Genomic DNA, 10,363 nt, shown 5'->3' with positions numbered 1-10,363 from the left:
CGATGAATTATCAGAAGTAGATGAAGTGTGGCTGGAAAGGGGCCTAAAAATAATCGCTGTAAAATGCGTAAAATATACATGCACTAAAATCATGGCAATGACTAATGAGGTGTACTATGAAATGAAGAATGCACTGAGAAAGAATGACACGATATATAAAATATTTAAGATGTAGTAGTTGGAAAGAAGCACTACTGCCTAAACAGAGCCCTTGAACCACAAGTGCCAGGAGGCATGTGCTTATACAAAACTACTATCACAGCGGCATCCTCTGGAGAGAGGATGCGCTATGAATTTATTGGGCTTATAACATGCAGTACCACGTCATTTAAGAAAGCGAGGACTGCTTTAGTGCTAAACAGCGGTTCATCACCAAGGAACATACTGGGATGCAGAGGGACATGATAGCGGTAAGCTAAAGGGAAATGTTTTTTTTTTCTATCTGCTTCGGCATCCCGACACTCCAGCAGAACGTGGAGGACGGTTAGCCTCAAACCACATCTACCACAGGTTGGTGGTTCATCCCCGGTCAACAAAAAACTATGGGTGCCAAATGTATGACCTATTCTGAGACGACAGAACAGGACATCAGTTCGCCGTGTTCTCGTTGCGGAGGGCCAGAAACCTAACTGTGGCTTAATCAAGTGAAGCTTATTATTTGTTTGTGCATCCCACAGACGTTGCCAATGGCTTCGCAATTTTTTACGGAAGAAATGTTTCAAATTTGTTGCAAAAACAGCAGCTGTAGGATTAGTAGCGTGCGATGTTATTGACGTAGCCATTCGGTCAGCTAGCACATTACCCTCAATGCTTCTATGGCCAGGCACCCAGCATATAATGATATGCTGGTTAGATACGCTATACACAGTACGGAATAGAGCTCAATGAGTATACGATTTTTCTGTTTACAGGCTGACTTTAAAGCGTTTACGACACTTAGAGAGTCTGTAAATATGATTGATTTTTGAAGTTTAGATTTCCTTATATGCCTCACAGCTGACAATAAAGCATAGGCCTCAGCCGTAAAGATACTTGCTTCCGGGTGAAGTACACCGAATTTCGAGAAGGATGGGCCGACGGCTGCATACGACACCCCGTCACGTGACTTAGAAGCGTCTGTATAAAACTCTGTGCATGTGTACTTGGACTGGAGTTCAAGGAAATGCATTTTGATATGTGCCTCTGGTGCGTGCTTAGTGACGTCCACGAATGATATGTCACACTCTATGAGCTGCCACTGCCACGGCGGTAACAGTTTCTCTGGAGCCATAAGACAGTGTTCAAGCAACGGAACACCCATTTCCTCACTAAGATTCCGCACACGCAAAGAGAACGGTTTTCTCGATGCCGGTCGATTTTGGAAGAGTGTGGCAGTGGTCATGTCGTTTATGGTTGAATAAGAGGGATGTTCAATGTTCGCAGTGTACTCTAAGAAAATATGTAAAACTATTATATGAACGCTGCAGATGAAGTGACCACTGATTCGACTCTACGTAGAGGCTGTGGATCGGACTTGTTCGGAAAGCACCGGTCGCGAGGCGGATGCCCAGATGGTGAACGGGGTCTAGAATTTTTAATGCACTTGGCGTTGCGGAATTATAAATTATAGCTCCGTAATCAAGGCGTGAGCGGACAAGACTGTTGTACAAGTTCAGTAGGCATTTTTCGGTCACTACCCCATGTTGCGCGCGACAAAATTTTTAAAAGGTTCATCGTCTTCAGACACCTTGCCTTCAAATATTTAAGATGGGGGATAAAGGTAAGCTTTGAGTCTAGAATTATTCCCAGGAATTTATGTTCACTGCTCACGGATAGTTCCTCTTGATTAATCGTGAGATTTGGCACTGGTGTCATGCCTCTTTTGTTTGAGAAAAGTATGCACGTACTTTTCTTTGCATTTATTTTAAATCCATTTACATCAGCCCATTTAGACAGTTTGTTTAATCCAAGCTGTACCTGTCGTTCGCAGATAGCAATGTTGCATGATTTGAAACCTATCTGTACATCATCGACATACACAGAATAAAACATGCTGCGTGGAATAACTGTATACAGGGAGTTCATTTTTACAATAAAGAGTGCGCAACTAAGCACACCCCCTTGTGGCACGCCAGCCTCCTGGGTGAATGTTCTGGATAAAACATTGCCCACTCTTACACGAAACGTCCGGTTAGACAAGTAGCTTTCGACTGTGTTTAACATATTTCCACGGACCCCCATCGCGGAAAGATCTCGAAGAATCCCGAAGCGCCATGTCGTGTCGTACGCTGTCTCTAGATCTAGAAAGACCGAAAGTAAAAACTGTTTATGTATAAACGCATCTCTGATGTTTGCCTCGATGCGAACAAGGTGGTCTATTGTTGACCTACCTTCTCGGAAGCCACACTGGAAGGGGTCTAGTATTTTGTCATTTTCTAGGAAACAGATTAGGCGCCGGTTTATCATTTTTTCATACAACTTGCACAGGCAGCTTGTTAGCGCTATTGGCCTGTAGCTGCTAGCTAAAGACGGGTCCTTGCCTTGTTTAAGAATCGGGATGACTATGGCTTCTTTCCACAAGGAAGGAATATATCCAGCCGCCCACATGGCATTAAAGAGAGAGAGGAGTGTTGTCAGTGTTTCGGGGTGTAAGTACCTAATGATTTCGTAGATGATACGGTCGCTACCTGGCGCTGAGTTGTTGCAACAAGCGAGAGATGCTTTAAGTTCGGCTAAGCTGAATGGTCGGTTGTAAGCCTCATTTGATGAACCTTTGCGATTAAGGGGCTGCCGCTCTTCGCGTTCTTTGAACTTCAGGAAAGATTGTGTATAGTGCGATTCACTCGATACATATTCGAAGTGTTTGCCTAGACTATCCGCCTGGTCTTCCAGGCTATCACCTTGGCTATTTACTAAGGGTAGGGGATGTGACTCCCGACCTATTAATTTATTTACCCTATTCCAGACTTTCGTTTCCTCTGTATACAAGTTTATGCTGGAGATGTACTTTTCCCAGCTCTCTCTTTTAGCACGTCTGCGCGTTCTCCTGCCCTGCGATTTTGCTTGTTTAAAATTAGTCAAGTTTTCGGCTGTTGGGGAGTTGCGAAACAATCCCCAGGCCTTGTTTTGCTTTTTACGTGCTTTTTGGCATTCCTCGTTCCACCAAGGTAGGCGACGCTCATTAGCTAGTCTATTAGTTTGTTGTATGCACCTTTCTGCTGCGTCAGTGATAAAACGTGTTATATACGTCACAGCATCGTCTATGTTAAGAGAGGCAATGTCATCCCGGCCTAAATATGTTATTTCTTTAAAAAGTTGCCAGTTAGCAGAGTTAACCTTCCATCGGGGAACATGTGGCGAGCAACCATCTTGTTTTTTTAAGCTTAGTATAATTGGAAAGTGGTCGCTCCCAAAGGGGTTCTTCAGAACGGACCACTGCAGGTACGGAATTAGTGTACTCGACACGATACTCAAATCTATGGAGGAGTATGAATTATGCGCCACGCTGTAGTACGTTGGCTCTTTCTTATTAAGTAAACATGATCCCGAGGAAAAAAGGAAGTTTTCAATTTGGCGACCTCTTCCATCACAACGCGAGTCTCCCCACAAGGTGTTATGTGCATTGAAATCTCCGAGAACTATGTATGGCTCCGGAAGTTCATTTATGTAGTTTTGAAATTCAGTTTTATGTAGTTGATAATTGGGAGGGATGTATATAGAGCTGATAGTGATCAGCTTGTCAAACAACACCCCTCGGACAGCAAATGCCTCTAGGGCCTACGAAGTTTTAATTCCCGGCAGGCAATACCTCTATCGACTACAATAGCCACACCACCGGAAGACACGACTGTGTCATCGCGGTCTTTACAAAAGTGGCGTATTGCCGGAGAAAGTTTCATAGTGTGGGTTTAAGGTGTGTCTCTTGAACACACAGCACCTTAGGATTAAACCTGTGTAGGATTTCTTTGACGTCATCGAGGTTGTGTAGGAGTCCTCTGACGTTCCATTGTATTATTTGTGTATTCATGTTGGAAGGGTTTTTTTGTGCTGTGTGTTTAAAAAAGAGACTAATTTAACTTACAGAGCCCTTGTCGGGCCCTGTGATGCGGGCTTTTTCTTTTTTGGAGCGGTCGAGAGATTCTCGCCGCTCCTTTGGCGCTGGCTGCGCCGTCTGGCTGGAAGATGTGTCCATTGGCTCTTGTGGAGCGCTGGACACCCGCTCTTGAGAGCGGTTTGTTCGCGGTGAAGGCCTCGTCTCGAGGGACAAGGCCTTGGAGGCCACTAGCCCGGAGGTTGATGGCCCCTTCTGCTGGGGTGGCGGAGCAGCGCTAGCTGCAGCCGCCGAGGGGGCGCATGGCGCCGCTGGCAGCTCACTGTATGTGAGCCGGACAGCCGCCGGAAGCCGCTGTGGCGCTGCCCCCTGACGCGCCACTTCGGCAAAGCTGGTTATCGGCAGGTGCAATACCCGCCTGCGTGCCTCCTTGAAAGTTATGTTTTCTTTTACCTTAATTGTCACTATTTCCTTTTCTTTTTTCCAGAATGGGCACGACCGCGAGTATGCGGCGTGCTCCCCATCACAGTTCACACAATGTAGAGCGCTTTCACATGACTCAGAGGAGTGTTCATGTCTACTGCATTTCGCACAAGTTTGGCGGCCTCTGCAGTTCTGGGAACTATGGCCGAACCGCTGGCATTTGAAACATCGAAGAGGATTTGGCACGTATGGCCTAACACGAAGCTTGATGTACCCGGCCTCGATAGACTCGGGCAGAACACTTGAGTTGAAAGTAAGTATCAGATGCCTGGTCTGGAGTTCTTTGCCATCTCGCCTCATTTTAATCCGTTTTACATTGATGACATTCTGCCCACTGAAACCCTCCAGGAGTTCAGCCTCACTCAGCTGCAACAGATCGTCATCTGAGACAACGCCACGGGTGGTATTCATTGTACGGTGCGGGGTTACTGTTAATTGCGCATCTCCAAATGATACTAGATTGGGCAGTTTTTCGTATTGTTTCTGGTCTCGGAGCTCCAAGAGGAGATCACCGCTCGCCATCCTAGATGCTTTATAGCCTGGTCCAAAAATATCAGTCAAAGTCTTTGATACAAGGAAAGGTGAGATGGTTCGTACGGATTTGTCTGTTTTTTCTGAGTGAATTACGTGGAATAGGGGAAAAGTTTCTGTTTGACGACCAAAAAACTGGAGGACTTCATCGGTGCGCCCTCGTTTCAGACGGCGATCAGGGAGTGGGGGGAATGAACTTGCCATAAGTATATATGGATTTTTCGGCAGCAACGCCAGCCACCCACCATGGAGCCCAACAAGGGGACGCTGGAGGGCCTGTAAACACAAGACCTGCAGACGCCAGCTGTACGTCACCACTATAACCAAATATGGAGTATCCGAGGTTGGGTACCCACACAAGGTTAACTCTAGCTGCCTGGGAAATTGGAAATAATGGAAGTGAACAGAAGACAGGATAGATTGAAAGTGAGAGAGAAAGACGAAGATTAAAGAGGAGGACAGGAAAAGGCAACTGCCGATTTCCCCTGGGTGGGTCAGCCCAGGGGTGCCGTCTATGTGAAGCAGAGGCCGAAGAGGTGTGTTGCCTCCGCCGGGGGGCCTTAAAGGTCCGAACACCCGGCATCGGCTCAACCCCCAGGATCCCCCTTTCCCCAGACACGGCTCAGCCGCACACGGCTACACGCGGGAGGGTACAACCCTCATGTGCTCGGGTCCGTGGTGGCGCAACTCACCAAACGCCTGCTTGCGCAGACGCCCCTGCGGGGGCCCACTCTTCCAGCTCGAACTTTATTCTTCACTTGATTTAACCGGCCCTTCGGTCATTACTGCTAGCCCACTATGTAATCATTACAAAATAAAAGTGTAGCGGGTGTCCCAGGAACTGCAAGATACGGTTGTTTGACGTACACCAACCGACACCGTTTTTTTTTAATTTATATATAGCACTTGCCTGAGACCTGAGAATTGCGCATGCGATCTGCGGCCTGCGTATGCATGTTGACCTGCGCTATATTCATACTAAATATTTCATGACGAAAATGCAGCAGCTTTCTTTTCCAGGACATTGTAGAAGCTTTGTAAGAATAACTTTACAAACAATCAACTGTGCCCAACTCCACCCTTCTTATTGGGATGATTATGATGGATGAATGGCACACATTACGGGTGGCTTTCAAATTTGTCTATTCAGCCTTCATCATCAAACTATATTTATGTCCACTGATAGACGGAGGAATCTCCCTGCAATCTCCAATTAGCCCTGTCTTCGCTAGCTGATTCCATCTTGAGGCTGCAAATTTCCTAGCTTCATCGTCCCACCTAGTTTTCTGCCGTTCTCGACTGCGTTTCCCTTTCCGTGGGACCCATTCTGTAACTCTAATGATCCACAGGGTATCCATCCTACCCGTTACATGGCATGCCCAGCTCCATTTTTTCTCTTAATGTCAACTAGAATATCGGCTATCCCCGTTTCTTCTCTGATTCACACCGCTCTCTTCCTGTCTCTTAACGTTAGTCCTAAGATTTTTCGTTCCATCGCTCTTTGTGCGGTCCTTAACTTGTTATCAAGCTTCTTTGTTAACCTCCAAGTTTCTGCCCCATATGTTAGCACCGGTAGAATGCAATGATTGTGCACTTTTCTTTTCAGCGACAGTGGTAAGCTCCCAGTCAGGATTTGGTAATGCCTGCCGTATGCACTCCAACCCAATTTTATTCTTCTGTAAATTTCTTTCTCGTGATCAGCGTCCCCTGTGAGTAATTGACCTAGGTAAACGTACTGTTCAGCCTTATACACAGGCAAGTCTACACTGAATGCACACAAGGACCCTACTCATACGGTTCCCTTTTCCACTTGTGGCTCTGGCCGATTTGACACAATGTCTCGGCTCAATCTCTGAACATATGTTCGGGACGAGCAGGAAAAAAGAATGTCCATGTTTCTCCTCTTCCTTTCATGACCTTCCCAACTATGTTTATGCCAGCATTGTTCTTGGATTGGCCTTAAAAAACGGTGGCTGATCTTTTCCTGAAAAAAAATTTAAGCACCATGTAACATGAACCCATGTTTTCAACTTCCATTGGGGCCTCTTCGAAGTCGGTGGCTCGGAAGCTCTGCGGCTCATTGTCAAGGAGCTTTAAGTTTCTTTCGACGTGAAAGAAATACGCAGCAGGGCACATCTGCCCGGCTGTTCAGGCTTCAAAGTGATAACAACAGAACTGATGGTTACTGCATTCAAACAGTCAATTTCCCGCTCACACACACTTCTCCAATGCTTAGGCGGCAATTAAATAGTACGAAAACAATATGTATGCGGGTGCTATCAGCGACACGATTCTATACTCCGTCGTTGAAGTAGTGTTAAAATATTTGAACTGTTCCACTCCCTGAACCGTCCCACTGTTCCCGTATATTCGCTATTGATCGTATTCACTATTGTTCGATAACTACTTATCTTTTAAATGTAGGTATTTTTTTGCACCATGACACACAGTTACTTAAGTAGGGGTGTTTAGTGCTGAGGTACCGATACATTTGTAGTACTTATTCTCCGTAGCAGTGTTGACTTTTTTTAAATGTCAGTGGTCTTATACCACAAAATATCGGGCCTCACAATACTTGTCAGAGATGGTGAGGTTGCATAAAACATGTGCCATTTCACAGCCTTAGCAGTCAAGTTATCAGCAGCGAAGTATTTGTTTTATTTCTATGTATATCTGCAGGCTACAAGATGTCGAGGCCTCTAGCTTGCTTTGATGCAAAGAAATATTATGGATATGTCTGCAAATCATTGGCACTCTTATGTGAACAAATAAACATTGGGCTTTCTTTCTGGAATCTCTACACAAACTTATTCACGCAGAGTTCTCGAAGGTTCTTGTAAAACATTTATATTGTATTAGACGACTGTCAGATGAGAATATTTATATTTCATGACGGACACACCTAGGCTAGGCTGCCCTGCAATGCTTGAGCACACATTTATTCCTGCCAGAAATTATTCTGGAATTCTACGTGATCAGCTTAAAAAAGCCCAGTTTAGGATTTTAACCCATGAAATATTTACTGAGTTCCAACGAAAGTTTTCTGTAATCACCGAAAGTTTCAACGCGAGGTATTCGCCATTACAATAAGGACACGAACATACGTTTAAATCTATTTTCTATACATGAATGCGGGCTGAAACTACGTCGCCATGTCTGAACTCAATCAGAATTCCAGGCATGTTTCTGGAGCGCAACCATCATTTTGCGACAGAAAGGTAATGACTCCAGCCGCTCAACGAGCAGCGCATGCTGATCTAGAGAAATATGATTATAATTTTTAAATATTTAAATATGTTTGAATGCTTATGGAGACCTTGATAACAAAATAGTCACGTCGGGAAGACCCTGGAACGTTTTTTCAAGTCTACCTATGACTTGTAATGCTGAAGATAAAATCGGCCTTGAATTAGTCGGCCTCATTGGATAGAACCCATGCAAGATGTCTGAAACATCTTACGAATACTAAGCACAACTCAATATGACCTCAACGTCAGCCCACCCGTCTCTGCTTGCGGAGCGCAAAGCACGGTGACACACAATGATCGTTTTATTGTAACACTCCAGTGAGTTGACTACAAATGTTACGAAGAATTTTCAAAAAACATTGGTATCTTGCCTTGACTTGCCGCAAGCGTGACCCTTCTAGGCGGTTGCTTTTCCGGCGTAGACTTGCGAAAAGTGTGTAATCGAATGCGATCCCATGAGTAACTGTTTTGGTTGTCTTTAAATTTTGAGTGCGAACAAGCAGCAAACCGACGCGTGCTGTATGATTGAGGTTAATGTTTTTAATTTATTTGTGCCTTTCATGGCTCCAAGTATCAGGCAGATTGCACCAGTATAATGACTAGGAAACATTAATCCTAAATGTTTCTACTTCATGCTTGTACTTCTAAACGAAAAACTTTTTCTCAGAATAACGTCATACCATCAGTAGAATTACAGTTTTCATTGAGAATAAATAGTCTGCCGACAGTTATAAATGCTCTGCGACTGACAGATCAATGCGTATTCACCAGGATAGGGTTTATATGCCGCTAGGAATGGACTTGCAGTTCAGTTTCCCGCTCAGTCCTGGAAGACTCAATGAGTAAACCAATCGGCAAGCTTTTTAAATATCTTCGGATTAGTGACGATCGCTCGAAGAAATCTTTCTCCTCTTGGAATCTGACAAACTTCAATGGCCAAAGAAGCGTTCGGAAACCTAGTTCTCAAAGTCGTCAAGGGTCCAGTGAGTATGCAGTCGTCAGGTATAAATAATTGCGCCGCTTGTAGGGAAAGATTGAATTTTTTTTTGTTGATGGACGAGTGACAGTGTCGATCTGCACACTGAGTCAATTTACCGTCTGCAATGAGTCCGTTATTTTAGGTGTCCCCTAAAAGCTTGAATTGCGAACTCAGTTCTCACACCCTGCTGAACAAAATTGTCTCTCTAATTTCGCCACAGGTCACCAGAAATTGCAGCTTATTAGCATCAGAATCGGTTCAAAGAGCTACGAAAATAAAGAACGGCAACACAAACGTGTTTTGAGAGCTTATGCAAAGGAGCACACTGTACTACTGAACCACTTTGCAATGTTCAGCCATCTTAGAAAACATGCTACTATTTTCACTGCTCGCGCAAACGCAAAACAAGTGGTGCGCGAAATGCCCGCTGATAACAAAATCACCAGGAATTGACTGAATTGTTGAACAGAGACGAAACCGTTGCCTCTATAGAGTACTGTGCAAATGACTGTAGACATCGCCGAAATGACTGGGAGGCTTATCCCGTGTTTTGTCTCTCTCTTTGGAATTACAGTAATCAGTAGAAGGCGCCCAGGTGAATTTGCCGGACGGTAGCGGCAGATATTGCGAGCCCGGTAAACTCCGCGCATTCGCATGTGGCAGCCATTATCAACAATGGTAATGGTAAGAATTTAACACAGCTTAAACAATGCTATTTGCAGCCAGACCTCAAAGACTGTTTCCTTAGAGAAGTGTAGAATTTTATTTGCAATAGTGCTAAATGAGAAGGTGAGACAACCCAATTTTCCTTAATCCATGAAAACCCAATCATCATCATCATCGAATACCTTTTTTCTAATATCCTTGCTACTTTCAACTAAACTGGTTTCAGTCTTTGGCGAACTTGAATGTCGCAATGTGTAGGGAAATCATCGCCTTGTCATGACTCCCTGTAAGTAAGAAAGGTGAAAGCCTTTGCTCACGAGAATGCGAAAATTATTTTGAGTAGCAAAGTAACATAGTTTTAAATTTTATCATTAGCTGCATCTTCGAGCGGAGCTAAAGTGGAGCGGGCCATCAAGGCAAGTTGAC

This window comes from Dermacentor silvarum, chromosome 9, assembly GCF_013339745.2.
Source record: "Dermacentor silvarum isolate Dsil-2018 chromosome 9, BIME_Dsil_1.4, whole genome shotgun sequence".
Taxonomy (NCBI): Eukaryota; Metazoa; Arthropoda; class Arachnida; order Ixodida; family Ixodidae; genus Dermacentor; species Dermacentor silvarum.
The sequence above is the reverse complement of the archived record's forward strand: the minus strand, read 5'-3'. Positions refer to the sequence as shown.